Below are 22,138 nucleotides of genomic sequence, written 5' to 3' on the forward strand. Positions count from 1 at the left end.
GATCAGTGCTTGCAGAGAGCAATAACCTTCCTGCTGGTTCAGGGAATTAGGAGGGTGCTTTAAAGTTCCTGCCTGTGAAGCATATACACATGAGGGAGGGTAATAATAGAGTCCTTTGTGCCCGATATACCTGCTTGCACCATTATAGTTCTTGTCTCGTACAGTGTAGAAGATAGGTGGCCACTGTCATTGGAGTCCAACCTGGGTCCAATGTGAATGTTTATATAGTTATTTAGTAGTAAACATCTTTCCCTGTTCTTCTCCCATGCGTTCAATAAAGTTGCCTTTGATTGTAACACTTGTGGACAGATTTGTCTTTCTGTGAACCTCATACATTCCCGTAAAAGAATGCAAATCCAAAGGGACAGAGTAGAAGGATGAGTGAGAGATTGGATGCTTTGGATCCAGTTTTGGGAAAGAAAGTTTACAAAGAAGCTGGATGAATAGGCAGGGCCAGGACCAATAAACCTTTGGGGGGGGGGGGGGGGGATTTTTGAGTACTATGAAGGTTTAAAACAGGATCGATCCATTCTCTCTTTATATCGCAAGCCTTCCAGTACCAGTAATATCCTATCAATCTTTTCTGCACCCTTGCCTGTTCAATTACATCCTCTTATTATTGGGTGACCTCAACTATACACAGTTCTCTGGTCTCACCAAAGTCTTGTAGACCTGTAGCATGATGTCCTAACTCCTATGCTCCTGACCAACAAAGGCAAGCATGCCAAATGTTTTCTTCAACATATTGTCTTCCTGTGTCACCACTTTCAAGGAACTATGTACCTATAATGTTCTATGACACCTACTGTTTACTGTGTATGTGCTATCCTGGTTTAACCTCCTAAAAAGCAACCTTTCCCACTTGTCCAAATTAAATTTCATCTGCCATTTGAGCAGAAAGCTGAGAAGGGACCTTATAATGGTTTATAAAATCCTGAGAGGCATAAATAGGATGGATAGTCAGTCTAAAACTGGAGGGGCAAAGATTTAAAGGGGACCTGAAGGGTGGGGGTACATTGGAACAAGCAGCCAGAGGAACTGCTAAAGGTGAGTACAACATTTAAAAAACACATTTTTCCAATTACATGGATAGAAGAGATTTGGAGGGATATGGGCCAAATGTAGGGCCCCATTTGACGTAAATTTTGATGAGATTTTAGGTAATCTCTTCTTAGGTGACATAGATCACTTGGTAGTATGGGGGGAGCAATGGGAAATTGAACTTAGTCTTGAAAAATATGAGGTAATACATTTTAGAACTAATAAAGCTGGGAAATACACCATGAATGATCGGACCTAGAAAGTCCTCGGAAACAAAGGAGATATATGCCCATTGATCTATATCCTCGAATTCATGAAGGCAGATAAGATGGTCCAGATGACAAATGGGAGATCTGTCTTTATCAACTGGATTGTGGAATATCAGAGCAGGAAGGTTATTGTTCAATTCGATAAGCATCATTTAGGCCTCACTGGAGTATTGTTGCTTTGGTTGACACATACTAGGAAAGCTGAGATTAAACTGGAGAGGGTGCAGATTATTTCCAGGGATGGAGCATTTCAGCTAGGAAAATTCTCTGTAGAAATGTGGTTTGTTTTCTGTGAAGCAGAAAAAGCTGAGGGGGAAATGGACTATAGAATGTTAAACACTGTGGAGTAGAAGCTACATGCCACTTCCAATGGCAGAGCTGATGAGAGAATGTTTAAGTTAAGGGGGATTTAGGGAAGATTTTTTTCACCTAGAGGGTGGTTGAAAGTTGGAATGTATTGCTTGAGGGGATAGTGGAGGCAGGACTCTCACAACAATTATGTAGATAAACACCTGAGATGCCATAGCATCAAAGACCACTGGTAAAATGCTGGAATGCAGGACGAGCATGAATTTGTTCTTGATGGCTGGCTTGAAGAGTTTGTTTCTGTCTATACTGGGTGATTCAATGATTTTTAACACAAAGTGAGTGTTTGAGTGCAGCAGGTATATCAGAAGGTTAATGTTGTTGACTATTATTCCAATGAGTTTGGAGCATGAAACCAGGAAGATTTTACATACAAAATCTGTAAGCTACAAGAGAATATCCCAAATGTCTGAGGAGGTTCAGTCCTTATGTTCTTTGAAAAGACAGTCAGTGGATTTCTGGGTATAAGAAACAGTATTTGTGCTGGGACAAGGCCTTCTGGTGGAAGATCAGGCATGATCACAAGGAATAGTGCAGCCAGCTGAGAGAAGAGTGGCCTACTCCTACTCAGGATCTTATGTTAGAGTTGAAGGCAGTTTGGCATTTTCTGTTGCTGAGTCCGAAGGATTTGTCTTTTGAGGAAAGATAAATCTGTGCTCTTACCATGTGGTAGGTGGAGATAGCAGTCACGGGGGAACACGTGGATCCTCTCCCAACCGTGCTACTGTTCCTCATTTATCCACCTCAAAATAAAACAGATTCATGTGCGATGAGGGCCGACCGACGTTCAGGTCGGTGGCTGTCAGCCTTGTCTAGCATGGTTCTGATGTTCCAACATGCTAGCTTGAGTTTGTGAGCATCTTTTGAGGGGGAGGACGTGGAGGGGGGGGGACGTGGAGGGGGGGGGACGTGGAGGGGGGGGACGTGGAGGGGGGGGGACGTGGAGGGGGGGGACGTGGAGGGGGGGGGACGTGGAGGGGGGGGGACGTGGAGGGGGGGGGACGTGGAGGGGGGGGGACGTGGAGGGGGGGGGACGTGGAGGGGGGGGACGTGGAGGGGGGGGGACGTGGAGGGGGGGGGACGTGGAGGGGGGGGGACGTGGAGGGGGGGGGACGTGGAGGGGGGGGGACGTGGAGGGGGGGGACGTGGAGGGGGGGGGACGTGGAGGGGGGGGGACGTGGAGGGGGGGGGACGTGGAGGGGGGGGACGTGGAGGGGGGGGGACGTGGAGGGGGGGGGACGTGGAGGGGGGGGGACGTGGAGGGGGGGGGACGTGGAGGGGGGGGGACGTGGAGGGGGGGGGACGTGGAGGGGGGGGGACGTGGAGGGGGGGGACGTGGAGGGGGGGGGACGTGGAGGGGGGGGGACGTGGAGGGGGGGGGGACGTGGAGGGGGGGGGACGTGGAGGGGGGGGGACGTGGAGGGGGGGGGACGTGGAGGGGGGGGGACGTGGAGGGGGGGGGACGTGGAGGGGGGGGGACGTGGAGGGGGGGGGACGTGGAGGGGGGGGGACGTGGAGGGGGGGGGACGTGGAGGGGGGGGGACGTGGAGGGGGGGGGACGTGGAGGGGGGGGGACGTGGAGGGGGGGGGACGTGGAGGGGGGGGACGTGGAGGGGGGGGACGTGGAGGGGGGGGGACGTGGAGGGGGGGGGACGTGGAGGGGGGGGGACGTGGAGGGGGGGGACGTGGAGGGGGGGGGACGTGGAGGGGGGGGGACGTGGAGGGGGGGGGACGTGGAGGGGGGGGGACGTGGAGGGGGGGGGACGTGGAGGGGGGGGGACGTGGAGGGGGGGGGACGTGGAGGGGGGGGGACGTGGAGGGGGGGGGACGTGGAGGGGGGGGGACGTGGAGGGGGGGGGACGTGGAGGGGGGGGGACGTGGAGGGGGGGGGACGTGGAGGGGGGGGGACGTGGAGGGGGGGGGACGTGGAGGGGGGGGGACGTGGAGGGGGGGGGACGTGGAGGGGGGGGGACGTGGAGGGGGGGGGACGTGGAGGGGGGGGGACGTGGAGGGGGGGGGACGTGGAGGGGGGGGGACGTGGAGGGGGGGGACGTGGAGGGGGGGGGACGTGGAGGGGGGGGGACGTGGAGGGGGGGGGACGTGGACCTGTCCTCGGGCCTGCGCAAAGGAGCTTTTAGGTGGAGTGCAGTGTGCGCAATACTGGCCCCACCTTTTAAAACAGATTAAAAACAAGTTAACAATTCAAACTTTCGGTTTGTAGATCATTTAACTATCTAATGTTAACCGTTCATTAGACTTTGACATCAGATGGTGGGCACCCATCAGCAGAACTCCTTGTTCTGTTTGTATTAGGATAATATAACATGGTACATGTCCATTTTATAATAACTACCTCTGGGCATCACTATAACCGGCTAGTGAGTATAATTTAACTACGCCTTTCTAATGAACAGTCATAGATTCTATCCCATATATTAAAGAGGTGTGACTAGATTGTGGGGGGGTGGGGGGCAATCTTCCACTCTGCCCTCCACCAGTGAAACACCACGGCAGGGACAAGGCTTGGTTAGCAGTGTGGGCTGGTTCGGCCTCGATAGCCCGGGCCCGAGTTATTGGCATCCCCTGCAGGGCTCAGTGATATCCTGCTTGGGTGGCACCTCCCGCCTTCAATGTCTTGAGTCAGAGAGGGGAATTTGGCAAAAGTTCAACTTCGTGAGGTGGATGTTGTCAGAAGAAGCGTGTATTCAAGCCGTTTGGGTGTGGGGAATTTTCAACGTCTACAAAAATAGAACCAGTTTCCCGAGCCAAGGTTGATGGGCATATTTGAACTCCATTCGCTCTGGGGGGTGTAGAGTAAGTGAACCTACTGTAGGATAAGCGCCCAAAGACCGCCAACTAAACGCGTCAGGTTGAAATGTATCTATTTGACCCTCTGTCTCAATTGCTGGCCTTTCGCGCAACATTTCGCCCCTTTGCAGTGGACCAACGTCCCGCATGCAATCGCATCGAGGGAATGCAATGCCAATCGTCCGAGCTACTTTAACGCCTGGGGTTAGACTTGAAGGCGTTCTCCGGCCAAGATGAATTCAAAGCAATCTGTGTGGATGAGAAACAAAATGCAACATTCCTCCCCGTCCTTTTGATGTCGCCCGATTCCGAGACAACAGCGCCGCTTGTCGTAACGACACGGGCAGAAGCGGTCAGCGGGACACCAAGCGCCGGACCGTGTGAGCAGGAGGGAGTGGAACCTGGCACCCAGGATCCGCGGGTCCCGCTCGCCACCCAACACCCCTTGCATTTTATTGTCGAGAGCGACAGATTTTTTTTCTTTTCTCGAACAAGCTGGGCTCCTGCTCGAGTTTGTTGCTCAGTTGAAGAACACGATAAGTTGCAATGAAAAGTTCGTTTGTCAGGGAAGTCTACTGAAAGGGCGCACTGTGCTCAGCGATTTCCTCTTTGTGGGCAGACTGGCTGAACCTTAAACCTCATTTATTACGGCGCTGGCTTTTGATACGTGTTTTGCGCTTATTTCTTGTTTGATAAAAAGCATTGAGCCCTCATTCCGTTAAACATAGGAGCTCAGTTCCTTCTCTGAGTAAACAAGGAACAAATGACAACCTACACACTATGAAAGGGCACCAAACTCAACAACCCCACCCGTTGTCAGGGCATGGAACCAACACTGAATAAACAGGCGGACGGGAAAGAACAGTCACTCCAAAACCCCATTTGAATTCATAAAATACCCCTGTGTTCGTTGGCGTCTCTGACTGTCTCTTAAGCCCTTCCTCTCTAAAAACTTGCACATCTTTCTGATTAGCTTCCCCCCTCCCCACCAAGTGAGCTGATAGTCTCTTGCTTGATTTTGCATCGACGTTTCTTTTCCAGAAAAACCACACATCACACCAGATTTCCCGCCAGTTTCTCGCACTTCCAAACTTTCTTCGCTAGCTGACTTTATTTCTGGCTCTGGCCGGTGTGCGAAGCTATTTTATGACGTCGTGGCTATTTCCTCTTGGTCGAAAAAGTGTCTTCTTCCTCTATGAACCAAAATCACCCGCAGCCGGAGCAACAAACGGACATTCAGCAGTAACACAGATCCTAGGAAGGTGAGCTCAGCCCCGTCTGCATCTCCACTCTGCTGGCAATCAGAGGGAGGCGGGCACAGACCGGGCACCACAAAGTTCAGTGGAAGAAGTGTCTTTCTGTGTGCAGATACTTTTGACAGGACTTCAGACTCCGCGATAGATGTCAAGTAAGTGTGATCAATTTCACAGAGAGCCGTGTGAACGATTCACAATAGAAATTTGGTGCATTGAATGACAATTCGTGATTGATTCAAATGAACTGACTGCCCTCATGCAGGATATTGCCTCGCCTTTCGTATTAGACCAGCTTGTAACAGTTTATGGGAATTCATTAAAACTTGGAAAGTGAACGATTTTTTTTAAGTGGTTTATCAACAACATCAGGAAACCAACTTTCTTGTCTTCTATACCGGATTGAATGGTGACTTGAAATTAATGTTCAGCGTTGGTGTATAGATTGGCAGAGAGAGGGGGGAAGAGAGAGAGAGAGCAGTTAAGGTGGAATAAGTGGGAAATAAAATTTATAAGATTACTCTGAGAACACGATGGGCCGAACAGCTCCTGTGCCCTTCGAAAATACCCAGTGTCGTAGGGTTCCTTTCCCAGAGTTAACGCGCCCTGTTGACATTGTACAGCGCCACTTGATCGCGCGTTTTAAAGTCCTTCAAAACGAGAGAGCACATTCCAGGTTGACAGCAATGAAGCATTTGGAGAAAAGATGGGGTATTCGTGATTGGCTGCATATTTGGCCCTTGTGGATTTTGTTCTCGAATTTCTTGCAGAATTTAAAATAGATGGATATTCATTTATTGTTTGACCTGCTTGAGACGAATAAAGTTATTATCATGAAAAAATACCACCTCGCAGCAGTCGAATGAACGTTGGCAGCAAAGGATTATTAGATGTTCCTTGAGGATCCTCAAGGAATGAGCAAGTATCCCTTTGAGTCACGAGAATTCAGCTCCCGGGAGCACTGAAAGAAAGTTTGGAGTGTACTCTTTGGGAGAAATCATCAATTTTTCATCTAAAATATAACACCCTCAAACTAGCCACTCAGTGGTAACCCGGTGATTATTTAAAAACGTGCCCGGAAACCTTCATTCGAGAATTAGCGGAGATGTGGCAGGAAATATTTCCCGTTCTGATACACTGGCGACATTGACCGAACCTTGTAACGAAAGGGCGTGCGTGCAAATCAATGATGTGCTTTATTGCCAACCAACAACGCGTTTTCCTCATTTGAGGACAGCTGTTAGGGAGAGGCAGCGAGCGAAGCAAAATAATGTGAGCGTTCAATCCATTACCAATGCACTCCCTTGTGAAAGTGGACTGTGTGTGCGCGAAGATCCATTGCCTGGTAGCCCTGCGCCATCTGCTGCTCGTTGAAGAAACCTTTTCTTTCATCGTCACTGCCCAATATTTCCTTGTGTTTTTTTTCCAGAATCGGTGAATTGAACCGTTGTATCTTGATGCCGTTTGGAATTGCGAATGCACCTAGCGGTTGATTTGCCCTGTTTATAATCGTTTCCAAAGAAAATAGGAACGCCTTGTCCAGTGTAGTTCATCTTAAGCACACATTATCTCATTTATTTGTAATTGATTCCAATTTGTTTACCTGTGTATTTGCTTATCTGGGTATATACACACGCTTATATATATAGAAAGGCAAGGTGGACTCGTTTGAAAATGAACTAATTGAGTTGCTAGTTTGGGGATGTTGGATTTTAGAGGGAAAATGTATCTTTTCTCCCCAAGTGGACAAACTCCAAACGTTCAGTGCTCTCGGTAACTGAGTCCGAGAGATACTTGATCATTGCTTGAGGATCCTCAAGGAACAGGTAAACCTACTGCCATCATTCATGGCTACCACGACGACTGCAATATTTTTTTCCCTCATAACGTCAAGCCATACACCTATTTTAAATGTTGTAACATCGACAGATGTGGGCAGTGCTGCCTTATTATTTGTCACCAGTAGCGATTCATTAGTATGCCAGTTGACTAGACTAAACATATACAGTACAAATTGTCAGAAGCTGAAATATTATTAGCAAATGCTAGTATCCTGCCCTTGCCCCATCCAGCATCCCTGGAACAGGCAAAGCACTTTGAGTGCAAATTGTAGATCCAAGCATAACATGTGCCCTAATGTTGAATAATTCCATACAAATTCTTACAGTCATCTTTGGCATACTAAAAAAATTGAAAAAAACATATGTTCTTAAATAAGGGAATCTTGTAATTTTAATGAAATAGTTGAATTGGATGCTGGAGCAACTTGGCAAACTCAAGTTTTTAATGTGATTCAGCTGCAACTGGGCAATTTGGTCAATCAGATAACCTCCAAAGTTTTGTAGAATTCCATGTTTACTGAGACAGCCCAGATTTTATGCCAAGGTTATGCAATTCGAGATAAACATCATGAAATGTGCCACATTGTGGCTTGCCAGAGTTTTGAAAGACAAATTTAATTAGTTCCATTCCCTATAAAGCTGGACTTCTTTCCCTTTGACAGAAAGTATATAAAACCTATTTTCAATTCTCTTTTGGAAGCTGAAGGAAAGCTATGCATTGACTTGCATTTGAATCAAGATTGTTGCAGATCACCAGACCAGTCTCTGTACAAATCGGGCTTCAGGTGTCGAAGAAACCGATGGGTTAAGAAAGAAGTAAAGTTGTGGATGGTTATCAGAGCTTCTGAATACCACTTCAATTCCACACTCCACACTGGCAAATCTGTTCACGGCCTCATGTACTGCTATATTGAGGCCACATGTAAACTGGAAGAGCAACACGTTATAATCCATCTTGGAAATCTCCAACCAAGCAGCATCAATATTGACTTCCCACAATTTCTACAAACTCCATCAGCCCATTTGCATTCCATCATCTTCCTCTTCCTCTTGCTCCCCACCTCTTCCCTTCCTTTCTTCAATCAGAGAACATCCTTCTTGGCCCTCTTCCTATCAGCACCTTCCTCCACTTGCATCCATCACCGCTTTCCCCCACCTATCACCTGCTTTCTTTGCACTCCTTCACTCCTCCCTCACCTTTTACAGGTGTCTGTCTGATTTTCAGCATTCCCAAACGTCAACTACCTATTACTTTCCGTGGATGTTATGTGACCTGCTGAATTTCACCAGCACTTTTGTGTACAGTACTGACAAAATAACTATATTGCCCTGCCATTTCAAAAAGACTGCTCGTGTCTTTGATTCATCACCTAAATTTTCATGTCCATTTTCAACTGCATTAATTAAACTGTAAAAATTATTCATTTGAAATATATCAAAGGATTATATTTAAAGCTAAATTGTGTTTAAAAGTTGTGTTCTACGAATCTGCCCAAATGAAGAGTTTTTCAACTTTGATCACAATTTGCTCCTGGATCATTGGATCAACTGTCAGAAACATTTATGTGATTATATTTGAATGCATGGTGCTAAATTGATAAGGAAGATCTGTGCTTTTTGAATATTTTTGAACTTCATTTCAGAATGTTCTAATGATATCATAAAGAGGCCTCCCTTATTAGATTGTTGACTCCCTTGTTGATTCCACTATAAAGATTGGTATCCATCCTAGACCTGATGACATTATGAAATAGGACTCAAAACTGATAGCACAATCAACTTCATATTAAATATATTTATTTAATCTATCAAACAATATTTCAGTTTGAAGATCACAGCCTAAATGTAGCAGAAATGCAAAGCAATATCTTGTTCTGATATTTGGATTTTGAAATTCTAAGTGCCAATATAGTCCTTCACTGAAAATAATTTTGATATATACTTATGTTTACTTGAATATTTTGGTTTCATCTGAGATTAAACAGATTCAGCACTGATATGCAGTTCTTCAAGAAGTGCAAGTCAGCTCTTGCTTTGCAATGCAGCCTTATTTTAAAGGCAGGAGCAACATTAAGATCTTCCAGCTTTTAATATGACTCTATTGGCAGCATTTTAGATATGTGAGCATATGCATAATTTTGAGTAACAGCCTTGGCAATTGTTTTCTGTCTGTTCTGGCTGTTCATTTAAATTATTGATGAGCAGTTGTGAAATAACAATACCAAGAAAGCTCAATTACTCAAATGAATTGTAGAGCTAAACACTACTGGATGATTCATTGAAGAACGATGTGCTTCTAAATTGTCAGCTATTTCCAGATGGGTTCTATTAATTAAACTGAAGATTGTTTTAACTATTTTATTGCTCGTTGTTTTTTTTTCCCTAATCTAATTAGAAATTCATTTGATCAGTGGCGTAAATGTAGATTAAATTATTCAAGATGAAAATTTTGCAATTTATCTGCCAACTAATTGTCCTTTTAATTGCAAGGAAGCTCTGGATGGTAAATGGTTAAATGACATAAAAAATGTAAATTGATATTAATTTCTCATTTGGTTATACATCAGTGCATCTATAGAGAAAGAAGCAGGCAATAAAAAAAATGACATTTTTTAAAGAATACATTATTGCAGAAACTTTAAAGCTTCACAAAATACACAATGTACTGGCTTCATTCTGCTCTGGATCATTGGTCAAAAATCTCTAGAGTATCTAACTATCTGCAGATGTTTAAATGACGTTGGTGCTGCCATCAGGTGGCAATATTCAGGGCTCCTGCCAGAAGATTTAATTCCCCAAACAAAACACTACAGTTTCAAAAAGCAGTCACTACTTTGCAACAATCTCAGCAATGCGGAGATATTGTCAATCATGATTGGATAAGATTGTACATAATCTGTAATCACAAACATTATCTTTCAGAAAATAAGAACTCTATTGTTACTTTAAAATAGTGGTTTTCAAACTTTTTCTTCCCACTCCCATACCACCTTATGTAATCCCTTTGCCATGGGCGCTCTGATTATTAAGTGATTACTTAAGGTGGTATGGGAGTGGGGGGGGGAAAGAAGGTTGAGAAACATTGCTCTAAGACCCAATTGTTACTGAAATAATTTGCTTGAGAAAAATTGTCATTGGCCCATTTCTTTTGGAGTTATGAATCCGTGCACATAATGAGTCAATTAGGTATGATTAAAACAATGGTTTTCAACCTTTTTCTTTCCACTCTCATACCACCTTAAGTAATCCTTAAGGTAAAGATGCTCTGTGATTAGTATGGGATTACTTAAGGTGGCATGAGAGTAGAAAGAAAAAGATTGAACACCACTGCTTTAAAACTATTTTCTCTTTATTACCTCTCCATTTCCTCTAAGTTGCTTCCAAGATCAGATTGTATCTGTAGCTATTCCTTCCATTGGAAAGTATTCTTCATGTTTAAGGTAATATTAGCCAATAATTCCCACTGGTGGAGCCATGCGGCTGGACCTATTCATTCACACCTAATACCCGTGTGTGCACCTTCCAGATTTCAGATTTATTGTCAGAGTACATATTTGACATCCTGTGGGAAAAGCAGAATTACCATTCATGCAAAAAAACTGCACATAATGTACCCGTGTAAACAGATAACGAAGGTAAACAAACTGACTGTCCAATACAGAAAGAATTTTAAAAATCAATAAAGTGCACAGGTAAGAGTCCTTGAAAGAGTCCCTGGTTGAGTTTGTTGTCGGGGAGTCTGATGGTGGAGGGAGAGCAGCAGTTCCTGAACCTGGTGGTGCGAGTCTTGTGACACCTAAGACCTCTTTCCTGATGGCAGCAGCGAGAACAGACTGTCTGCTGGGTGGTGTGGATCCTTGATTATTGCTGCTACTCTCCAACAGTAGTGTTCCTTGTAGATGTTCTCTATAGTGGGAAAGGTTTTTCCTGAGATTACCTGGGGTGTGTCCACTGTTTTTTGGAGGCTTTACCCTCAAGGGTATTGGTGGCCCCATACCAGACCAGGATGCAACCATTTAGCACACTTTCCACCACACATCTTTGAAAATTTTCCAGGTGTCTGGTGTCAGACCAAACCTTCACAATCCCATTAGTGTGGTGAGTTCAGGAAAGATCTTCTGAGATAGTGTCTCCCTAGCACTTAAGTTTGCTCAGCCTCTCCATCTCTGATACCCCAATGATCTCTGGATTATAAACCTCTGGTTTTCCCTTCCTGAAGTTAACAATCAGCTCCTTTGTTTTGGTGACATTGAGTGCAAGGTTGTTGTTTATACACCATTCAGCCAAGTTTTCTACCTCATTCCTGTATATTGACGACTAATTGCCTTTCTTTTATACAACCTACTACAGTGATATTGTCAGCAAATTTGTAGATGGTGTTATTGTTGTACCAAACCATACAGTTGTAGGTGTTTTCAGAGGGGGGTAAGAACACAGATGTGTAGTGCTAATGGAGATTGTGGAGGAAATGTTCTCACCAATCTTCACTGATTATGGTCTGGAGGTGAAGAAATTCATAATCCAATTACGCAGTGAGGTATTGAGTCCCAGGTCTTGGAGTTTGCTGATCAATTTTGAGGGGATGATGGTGTTAAGTGTTGAACTGTGGTCAATAAAGAGCATCCAGATGAATGCATCTTTGCTGTCCAGGTGTTCCAGGGCTTTGTGTGGAACCAGTGCGATGGCATCCAGATTGGAACTGTTGCAATGATAGGTGAACTGAAATGTATCTATGTCAGCACTCAGACTGGAGCTGATATGTTTCAACACCAGCCTTCCAAAACACTTTATCACTGTTGATGTAAGTGCTACTGGTCGATAGTCATTAAGACAGGTTACTACACTCTTCTTGAGAATGGGTATGATTGACGCCTGTTCAGAACTTGTGGGTACCATGCCCTGCTGGAGTGAGACATTGAAGATATCCATGAATATGTTAATAAATTGGTCAGCAGAGATTTTTAATACTCGGCCAGGTACTCCATCCGGACTGGAAGCTTTCCTCAGATTCACTCTCCTGAAGGCAGCCCACATGCAATGAATCATCCAATAAATGATTCCAAGTTGCAATCAGAATTGCTAATGGTAGCTCACTTGTTTTCTTTTCCCATGTGATATTTCAGCCTTAAATATCAGTCCTCGTGGCCAGAATTCAATTTGTGCCTTGTCTTATCATCTCATCTGAGCAACTGCAAAGATGAGGGTCTGCAAATTGGATCTTTCTAGCATGAAGAACGTCTTGGCATTTAATAGTTCTCCTATTTGAAAGGTTTAAGAATTGCCCAAGATCTCTTTAACATTAGCAGCAGCTGTGATAATTACTACAACGCTGCCTATCATCCTGTTTGCACTCATTTCAAACCTTTCTGCCCAAAGTTTTTACCTAGCCTTATGGGGTGTGTGAATTAAAAAGATTATTGAAATTATGGTAATCGGGTTGCCCCCTGACAATAGTCCATCTCAGACTCTTTGTCCCTGCAAACAACTGTCTCATTTCAATTTTCCATTTCCTCTTCAACTTCCCTGACACACAAAATTTATGCATATTTTTCCAACATCTCTAGTGCTTCCAGAAAGATGATCATTCCACCACAGCGCCAGAACAGTGATAAACCAACTCACAAATGGAATTTTGTGTGGCCTAAATCCTCCTCCTCGTTTTTAATGCGATTGACCATTTAGGCATGCATCAAGTCATGAACTAAATAGAATTGTCCTCATCTGCTTCTACTGTTATCAAACATGACTGACCATTGTCCTGCAAAGACTTTTCTTCTCACCCTCACATCATCAATGCTGGCGTTCACTAAATATCTATCCATGGACATTTCCACAGTAGCATTTTTAGTACGTACTGGAGTAGGTCAATCAGGTGAAACTGGGCAGCACCTGCTGAAAGGCTGAAAGGACCTGTTACCATGTTGTTTGTCTAATTTGCTTTAAATAAAAATATTACAGAAATGTACTTAAACAAAAATATATATCAAACCATAAGAGATGGTCTGGCAAAATCAAGGGATGAATGAACAGATAAATTTAGGGCAGAAATTTCAGAAATACCTCAGATAATTTTCACCAAGGATGAGGCAAATAAACTTTGGGATCACAGCAGGAAAGAGTTAAAGGGAACTGAAGGCAGCTGGTTGGAATACAATGTCGCTCTTAGAGGATTAGCTCTCAATGGATGTTATGGAGTAAAAGGGAATTGGATGGAACCACTATGTAGCCACAGAACTTTGGGTAGTTTCCATTGATTGAAAGTGAATTATGATAATTTGAGTAGAAGAACCCTGAAATATTTGCAACTGGAAGTCACAAATGCATGGATGGAGGTTTCAGAAACTGATAGACTGAAGCTATAATTAGGACAGTGGATTAAACCAGTGGCTAGGATGCAAAATTCTGAGGGTTGAGGTCAAACACCTTCACTATTTAATGTTATGAAGCATTTTATACAAGTATAAATGTAACTTTAGATCTAATGACATTTAATTAGTGTGACTCACAGAGTAGTAAATACGTATGTACAAACAGATCTGAAAAAAATTAACTATTTCATCCCTTTCACCAATTCCTATTCCAGGTCAAGTTTTATCATTCTATCAATTTTATCACTGTCCTAAAATATAAAATAAGTTTCAGTTGTTAGTATGAAATGGAGAGATCTGAGATGTTCAACAAAGCATCGTACAACCAGGCATAAATGAATAGTATGAAGTGAAACACAGAAATCTACAGATGCTGTAATTGTAGTAAAAACACTCAGTAAATGCTGGAGGAACTCAGCTGGTCTCACAGCATCCAGAGTGGGCAAAGATATATTTCTGACATTTCCAGCCTGAGCCCTTCTTCAAGGTACATATAAACAAAAAGCAGGCAGGGGTCTCAGTAAAGACTGAGAGAGCAAGATGGAAGAATGGGAAAGTGAGGAGTCCAGACCAATAAGCAAAAGATGTTCACTGGATATGATAAGAGTTTAGGTGAGAATTGATTTTGGGTACAAACTGAGAGATCACCTTGATGAGCAACTCGGCTCTGTCTGCCACAATAGTGTGGATCTTCCAGTGGCCACTCATTTCAATTCCCCAGTCCCATTCCCTTGCTGACATGTCTGTCCATGGTCTCATGCACTGCCAGACTGAAATCACTGTAAAATGGAGAAACAACACCCCCTTTTTCATCTGGGAACTCCAACTGGAAGGTATTAATATCTACTTCTCCAGTTTCTATTAAACCCCCAAGCACCACCTCCCACCCACATCCCCCTTTCGTCTAATTCTCTCTTTGTTTCTCTCTCTCTTTCCTCTTTTCCCTTTCTCTTTGCACAGAGCCACATCATTTCTCTCCTTTCCTCTTCTCATATCCAATTAACATCTTTTGGGTGTTGGTCTGGACTCCTCCTGCTCCCATTTTTCCAGCTTTCTCTCTGTCTTTATTGAGACCTCTGCTTGCTTTTTGCTTATGTCTTGAAGGAGGGCTCAGGCCGGAAATGTCGACAACATACCTTTACATAAATGGAAACTATTTCATCAAACAAACAGGATTGCAGAAGAGATGGCATACTATTATTGATGCATCGAACCCTGATTTACTTGACTATCGAGGACTAAGTAATTTATTTTAGAAAAGATACAGAGACCTTGACAGCATACAGTGTAGATGTCCTAGAACTGTTCCTAATGATGGATTGTACTCCCTTCAGCATTCAGCTTTATAAGAATTGAATGGGATGCTAAGGTTTAACCCTCTCAATAGGCAATCTTATTGGTGCTATCCCTTGGTAGATAAAACTGTATGCTTCTGAGGAGACAAAGAAGTGACCCTGGAACCTACCTCAGAGAATCTGCAAATACTTGTGCATCATGTCCCATTTCCTCAGGTGGTCTCAGGAATCAAATATATTTGACAATGCACACAAGAGGTTGTATACTCTGCTCTCTTATTACTGCCTCCAAAATGGCTGAGCTGCCTCGATGGGCCAATTGGCCTACCCCACCTGGGGTTAAATCAGCACCAAAATCTTTCAAACTGGGGAAAAAACAATGCTGCAAGTACTCTCAAGTTATCTAAGTAATTCTGGGGAGGTGCCTATGGATTGGAGAGTGGCTGAAGTAGTGCTGGTTTTTAAGAAGGGAGGGAGAGAGAAGGCAGGAAATTATAGACCGGTCAGCCTGACATCAATGGTGGGGAAGATATTGGAATCTATCATATAAAGAGAAATAGTGGAATACTTCTGCAGAAATAATTGTATCAGTGCGAGTCAGCATGGATTCCTTAAGGGAAAATCATGCTTGACTAACCTTCTGGAATTTTTTGAAGATGTGACAAAGAGGGTGGACTTGGGAGAGCTAGTGGATATGGTGTACTTGGACTTGCAAAAAGCCTTTGATAAGGTCCCGCACAGCAGGCTAGTAGGCAAAATCAAGGAGCATGGTATCAGGGGTAGGGTGCTGACATGGATAGAAAATTGGTTAAGAAATAGAAAACAAAGGATTGGGATAAACTGGCCATTTTCAGGATGGCAGGATGTGATGAGTGGGGTACCAAAGGGTTCAGTGTTGGGTCCTCAGTTGTTCATCACTTATGTAAATGATTTAGATGAAGGAATTATTAGCAACATGTGCACATTTTCAGATGATACTAACCTGGGTGGAAGTGTGAGGAGGATATCAGGAAATTGCAGAGGGACTTCGACAGGTTGGGGTAGCGGGCGGAGGAATGGAAGATGGAGTTCAATGTGAGCAAATGTGCGGTTATCTATTTTGGAGGCAGTAATAAGAGAGCAGAGTATTATTTAAATGGGAGTGAGGTAGTGCAAAGGGATCTGGGTGTACTCGTACTCCAGCCATTAAAAGCTAGCATTCAGGTCCAGCAAGCTGTGAAGAGGGCAAATGGCATGTTGGCTTTCATAAAGAGGGGATTGGAGTATAGGAGCAGAGATGCCCTCCTGCAGTTGTACAGGGACCTGGTGAGACCTCACCTGGAGTATTGCATCCAGTTCTGGTCCCCAAATTTGAGGAAGGACATACTCGCTATAGAGGGAGTGCAGTGCAGATTCACAAGGTTACTTCCCAGGATGGAAGGATTAACATATACTGAAAGGTTAAAAAGACTGGGCTTATATGCGATGGAGTTTAGAAGGATGAGGGGAGACATGATTGAAGTATATAAGATATTCAAGGGGCTAGACAGGGTGAATTCGGTTTACATGTTCCCAATGTTGGGAACTAGGACTAGAGGGCAGAGTTTAAGAATACAGGGAAGGCCCTTTAAGACGGAGATGATAAGAAATTATTTTTACCCAGAGAAGTGTGGATCTGTGGAATGCTTTGCTGCAGAGGGTGGTAAGGGCAGTTTCACTGGATATGTTCAAAAGGGATTTAGATAAGACTCTTGAGGGCAGGGGAGTTGAGGGTTATGAGGATAAGGCAGGGAATGAATACTGACAGAGAACGATCAGCCATGATCTGAAAAATGGCTGAGCTGCCTCGATGAGCCAATTGGCCTACTCCAGCACCTGCTGTCTATTGTCTATAAGTAATCCTGATAATATTGTGAATGACACAGAGGTTGAACAGAAACTTGCTATGTAGAATTGTCAAAAGGCAAATGTGCAATGTAGATCCATAAGTCAATAGAGACTTGCCTAGAATAAGGAGAATGCTGTGTTGGATCTGAGAAAGCCAACTAATTTGATTGAACATCACCCCTTCCTCAGACTGCTCCACTCATTGATTCCAATAAATTTGATCACTGAATAATTCAGAAAGTTGTGCCGTGACTCTTAGGTGAAAGGCGTGAGTCTTATTGTTGAAAACATTGTAATCAATCTTTCTTGGAGCATTATGATTTGTGGAAACCATTGTGATTGTTGAGTAATTGCTCCAGTTATAGGCTGGGTGTAATCATGGAATCAAACCACAAGTTGACTTAACCCTCCATCACTTCTAATGAGATTAAAGAATATCTGTCAATTATTATTTGTGGTTGATCAGTTCCATGCATTTCTGCTTGGCTGGTACTTCACACTGCTCATGACCAAAATGGCTGCTGTCAGTTCTTGATCACACTGTTGCCTCAATCAGTGTAGGCCATGATGATATTCATATTCATGACTGCAACAAAAGGGATATGTTTTGGTACTGTGGGGTGCTGTGCATCAATGAGGCCTGTTATGTCAGATACACTTTCACATTTACCTTATTAGGTGAGGAAATATTAAGAAATTTATATGAGCAATATATCTTTTACTGAAGAATGGAACTGTTAAACAAGGATTGCATAAGTCTAGACATAAATGGGAGACAGACTTGAATATTATGATTGATGAGCAAAAATAGTCTGATCTTTGTCAAGACAGTATGACAAATACTATTAACATAAGATAGAGACCTGTTCAGTATAATTTCTTACATAAGATGTATTTAACACCACAAAAATTGAAGAGAATAAAATCAGATTTATCAGATCAATGTTTTTGATATAGTGAAGAGATATAGGTACTTTCTTACACTCGACTTTGTCATGTTCTAAGCCACAACCTTTTTGGGCAGAACTAGTAAAAATTTTTGGAACAAGTTACAGATAGCAGTATTTTCATTAAATCCAGGCCTATTCTTACAGAAAATGTAGAAGGAGCAAGACCCAAATTGAAATCATCTATTTATCAAATTAAATTTGTTAAAATAGCATTAGCAATAGCGAGGAAATGTATTGCAGTGACTTGAAAATTGAACGGGCATGTAGGAATGGGAAGATGGAATGCAGAAACATGAAACTGTATTCCATGAAAGCACAACTAAGATATACAGTACAATTCATGAGCAGTCTGAAGTGTTGGGTAGACAAGGTCACCTCACTAAGATTGTTTGGTCTCATTCCCGCTAGTGTTATTTTAATAAAGTCTGTTTGAATTGTATTGTGTATCTTGGTTGTGCTTTTATACCTTGACAGGAGCGCGGCTATCACAAAATTACATATAATTTGAGAAATAAATATGTTATATTTTTGCAAATTTGGAGCCCATATATGCAAATATTAGGTATAAATATGTAGTAACATTCTTATAGCCTCTTTAGTCCTGCATTAACATTCTCCCCTAAAATGAAATGATTAAACATGATCTGTTTTATCCAAGTCTGTTGGGGCTTGTCACTCCAGGCACTCCAAAGAGCTATATTGTTTCTTTATTTCTTTTTATTACTTTTTCTTTTTTCTATTATATATAACATATACATATGGGGATTGGGATGGGGGTGGGGAATATATCCATCATGTAATGCATGAAATTCTCTTCAAATTAAATACTCATTGAATTGTACAACAAATTATTAATTTCTTATATGGAAAATGTTTTAATTAAAATATTTTAAAACATGATGATGTAAACTTTTTTTCAATTGTGAGTTATTTATAATGATTTTCATAATATTAGGCCACCTGTAAGCATCTTTTAATTAAGTATATGATTATACCTTTCTGGGACAGTGATTTAAAAATGTGAATTACTAAGGAGATCAAAAATGAACATAAAAAATAGGAGCAAGGAGTCGGCCACCCAGCCCATCGAGCCTGAAATAAAAACGTGGCTGATCTAATTCCACCTTTTCCCCATAATCCCTTAATTCCTTTTTTATGTAAAAATCTATCGAACTGAACCTTAAATATGTTTAATGAAGTCGCCTCAACTGCTTCCCTGGGCAGAAAATTCCACAGATTCATTACTCTCTGGGAGAGAAAAAAACAGTTTTTCCTCATCTCCATCTTAAATCTACTTCCCTGAATCTTGAGGCTGTGTCCCCTCGTTCTGGTCTCACCTACCAGTGAAAACAATTTTCCTGTCTCTATCTAATCTATCCCTTTCATAATTTTATATGTTTCTATAAGATCTCTCGTTCTTCTGAATTTGAGTGAGTATAATCCCAGGTGATTTAGTCTCACCTCGTAGGTCAACCCCCTCATCTCTGGGATCAACCTGGTGAACCTCCTCTGAACTGCCTCCAAGGCCAGTATACCCTTCCTCAAGTATGGAGACCAGAACTGTACCCAGTTCTCCAGCTGCAGCCTCACCAGTACCTTGAAGAGATGCAGGATAACCTTCCTGCTCTTGAATTCAATTCCTCTAGCAATGAAGGCTAACATTCCATTTGCCTTCTTAATAACCTGTTGGTCACATGAGTTGTGGGTGAGTCAGGGTTTCTTGAAATGGCACACATATTGATGATTCCAATATGCTGAGTATATGGGAATCATTCAGTGAAGGTGTTCAGCACTGGTCTGTGATTGATCAGCATATGGAAGAACAGGTGAAGTCTTACTCTGTAAATTAAGCAGCCCGCAGCTACCAAGTAAACATGAATGTAGTCATCTCATCTCATTCAACAGGCATGTGTTAACTTTTTTTCAGTTGGTAATGGATTATTTGCTCCAGATGTTTGGTAGCTACTTGAGTTAGTTAGAAGTGTTGCCAGTGTGGTTAAGTTCCTCTGCAGTGTGCACCATAGTTGCTCTGAGGTCAACTTTTACAATCCACACCTTTGTAGAAGAAATGATTTCTGATAATGCTCCAAAGCATGTCACACTCTGCCCCATCAAAATCTGTTGTAGCTTAATATTGCTCTGTTGAGACCGAACAACTTGCCCATGTGACAAAAAAGACAATAAAGCAGCAATTAATGCACTAGGTGTGCAAGCGTTAAACAACTTTGGACTGACACAATTTCTGCTTCTATACAGGACTATTTCCCACTCCATGACAGGGTTTTAACTGAGTATGAGGCTGATAAGTCATCATTTACAGTCGTGGTTTGTTGCAGGTTAAGTTGATAGACAGGTGGAGGACAAGAAGAGGAGCTAGAAGGCATGGTATACGTAATAACGTCAGGAGAGCTGATTACAAGACAATGTTTCAGCTGCGTTATGTAGGATTGTGTGGTGGAGATGTAAGATCATTGTGGAACTATAGGATGAAGATGGGTGTCAGAAACTGAATTGGTTGTGTACAGCTCGTCAAAAGAACCAAAGACTTGTTGATCCAAACCAAGGCTTTTATTAGCAAAAGACAGGAGCTCTTCACAGGTGGCCGACCAGTCCGGAATGATCCGACCTGGCTAGGGACACAACCCTTTAAGGCCCAGACAGTTGGCATGGCTAAGCTCTCAACCAATCGCTGTAAGCACAGTCATTACACCCTTGATACTGTAACTATATACATTGGTGATAGGTCTGTACTATCACAGGTTGATGCACATGACACCCAAAAAGTTGGTAAAAGAGATCATGAGGTACAACATGAGAATGGATTTAATAAGTTACAGGATGCTTTCCATGATGCAGCCTTAGCTGGATTGGAGGTACTGGTGACCCCAACTAAGGGGCTGACATACTAGATCTATAGTAAGAGGTAATCCACTAAGACTGTGGTCCTTAATGTAACTAGTTCAAGCATAGCAAAAACACTTGCGATTGCAATTGAGCATATCACAAGATTAAGAAGACTGGAAAATTGAAATTATAATCAATAAGATTGACAACTTTGTATACATATCACTAAATATTTAAAATATTGTACAAATTTGTTCTTATTGATAGCTTCTATGAGCTGTTTAAAGAGGAAGAAATGGAGGTTATATACACTAAGGAACCAACTACACTGTGTGGTATCAGCTTTGACTGTTCAGTTGAGAGTTGCTTCCTTTATTCAAAGGTGTTGTTCATAGTGATACATGTTATTTGTCTATGCAAACAACGACACTAAAAAGTGCATAAACACCACACAAAGGTTCGTCTGGAACCCCCAGAGGAATGCCAGAATGAATTAAATTTAAAAATTCCGAACTGAAATTAAAAGATTTGCATTAAGTAAAGCTATCTGGAGATATGGGGCAATCTGGAACCCCCAGAGGAATGCCAGAATGAATTAAATTTAAAAATTCCGAACTGAAATTGAAAGATTTGCATTAAGTAAAGCTATCTGGAGATATGGGGCAATGGCAGGTACAAAGGGGTTCACAAGCAGTTAAACATGATTTAAATAAGTTGCAGAATAGATTCAGAAGTTTGACTAATGCCAAACTATCTCCATAACCTTTTAACTTAATAGTTAATTATCAAAATCTGACCAATGAAGAATCAGCATTAATCCAAAAATCAATTATCAGTTATTGCTCATTCCAAAAACGTCAAAGTTTAGAAATTTTTAAAATAACTTTCCAGATATTTATCTCCAGAAATTATGGCACAGATGGTATGCTTTTGTAAAAGACTTGTTGGAGCTTAATGCAATGGAGTATGGAGGTGTCCTTGTGATTTCAGTTCCATGATTTATCATACTGACAAAGGGTAACATATGCTATTAAGCCAGTTTTGACTGTTTTATAGATGACACACTCTTGGCTGCAAAGATATTTACCTTATTTGAATAATCAGGTGGAGTGTCCATGGCTTCACTGAAAGAACCTTTTGACTCTATTTCTCATCTACCTTGCCCTGTGGCAACATCAACAGAAAAACACAGCATCAGGATCCATGTGTACAATAATGACATCCAACCCTAACTCAC

General features: G+C 42.5%; 1 protein-coding gene across 1 annotated transcript in view; it reads left to right on the top strand.

Annotated features, from left to right (window-relative positions):
• The first annotated feature begins 5,523 nt into the window (after nt 1-5,523).
• The window catches only part of LOC138762687 (hyaluronan and proteoglycan link protein 1-like), a 141,120-nt gene continuing 124,505 nt past the window's right edge, over nt 5,524-22,138 (top strand). The window contains exon 1 of the mRNA XM_069936285.1: nt 5,524-5,892. The gene's annotated coding sequence lies outside the window, so the exon portion shown is untranslated. The remainder of the gene's footprint in view (nt 5,893-22,138) is intronic.

Source organism: Narcine bancroftii, chromosome 1, assembly GCF_036971445.1.
Source record: "Narcine bancroftii isolate sNarBan1 chromosome 1, sNarBan1.hap1, whole genome shotgun sequence".
In the NCBI taxonomy this organism is placed as follows: Eukaryota; Metazoa; Chordata; class Chondrichthyes; order Torpediniformes; family Narcinidae; genus Narcine; species Narcine bancroftii.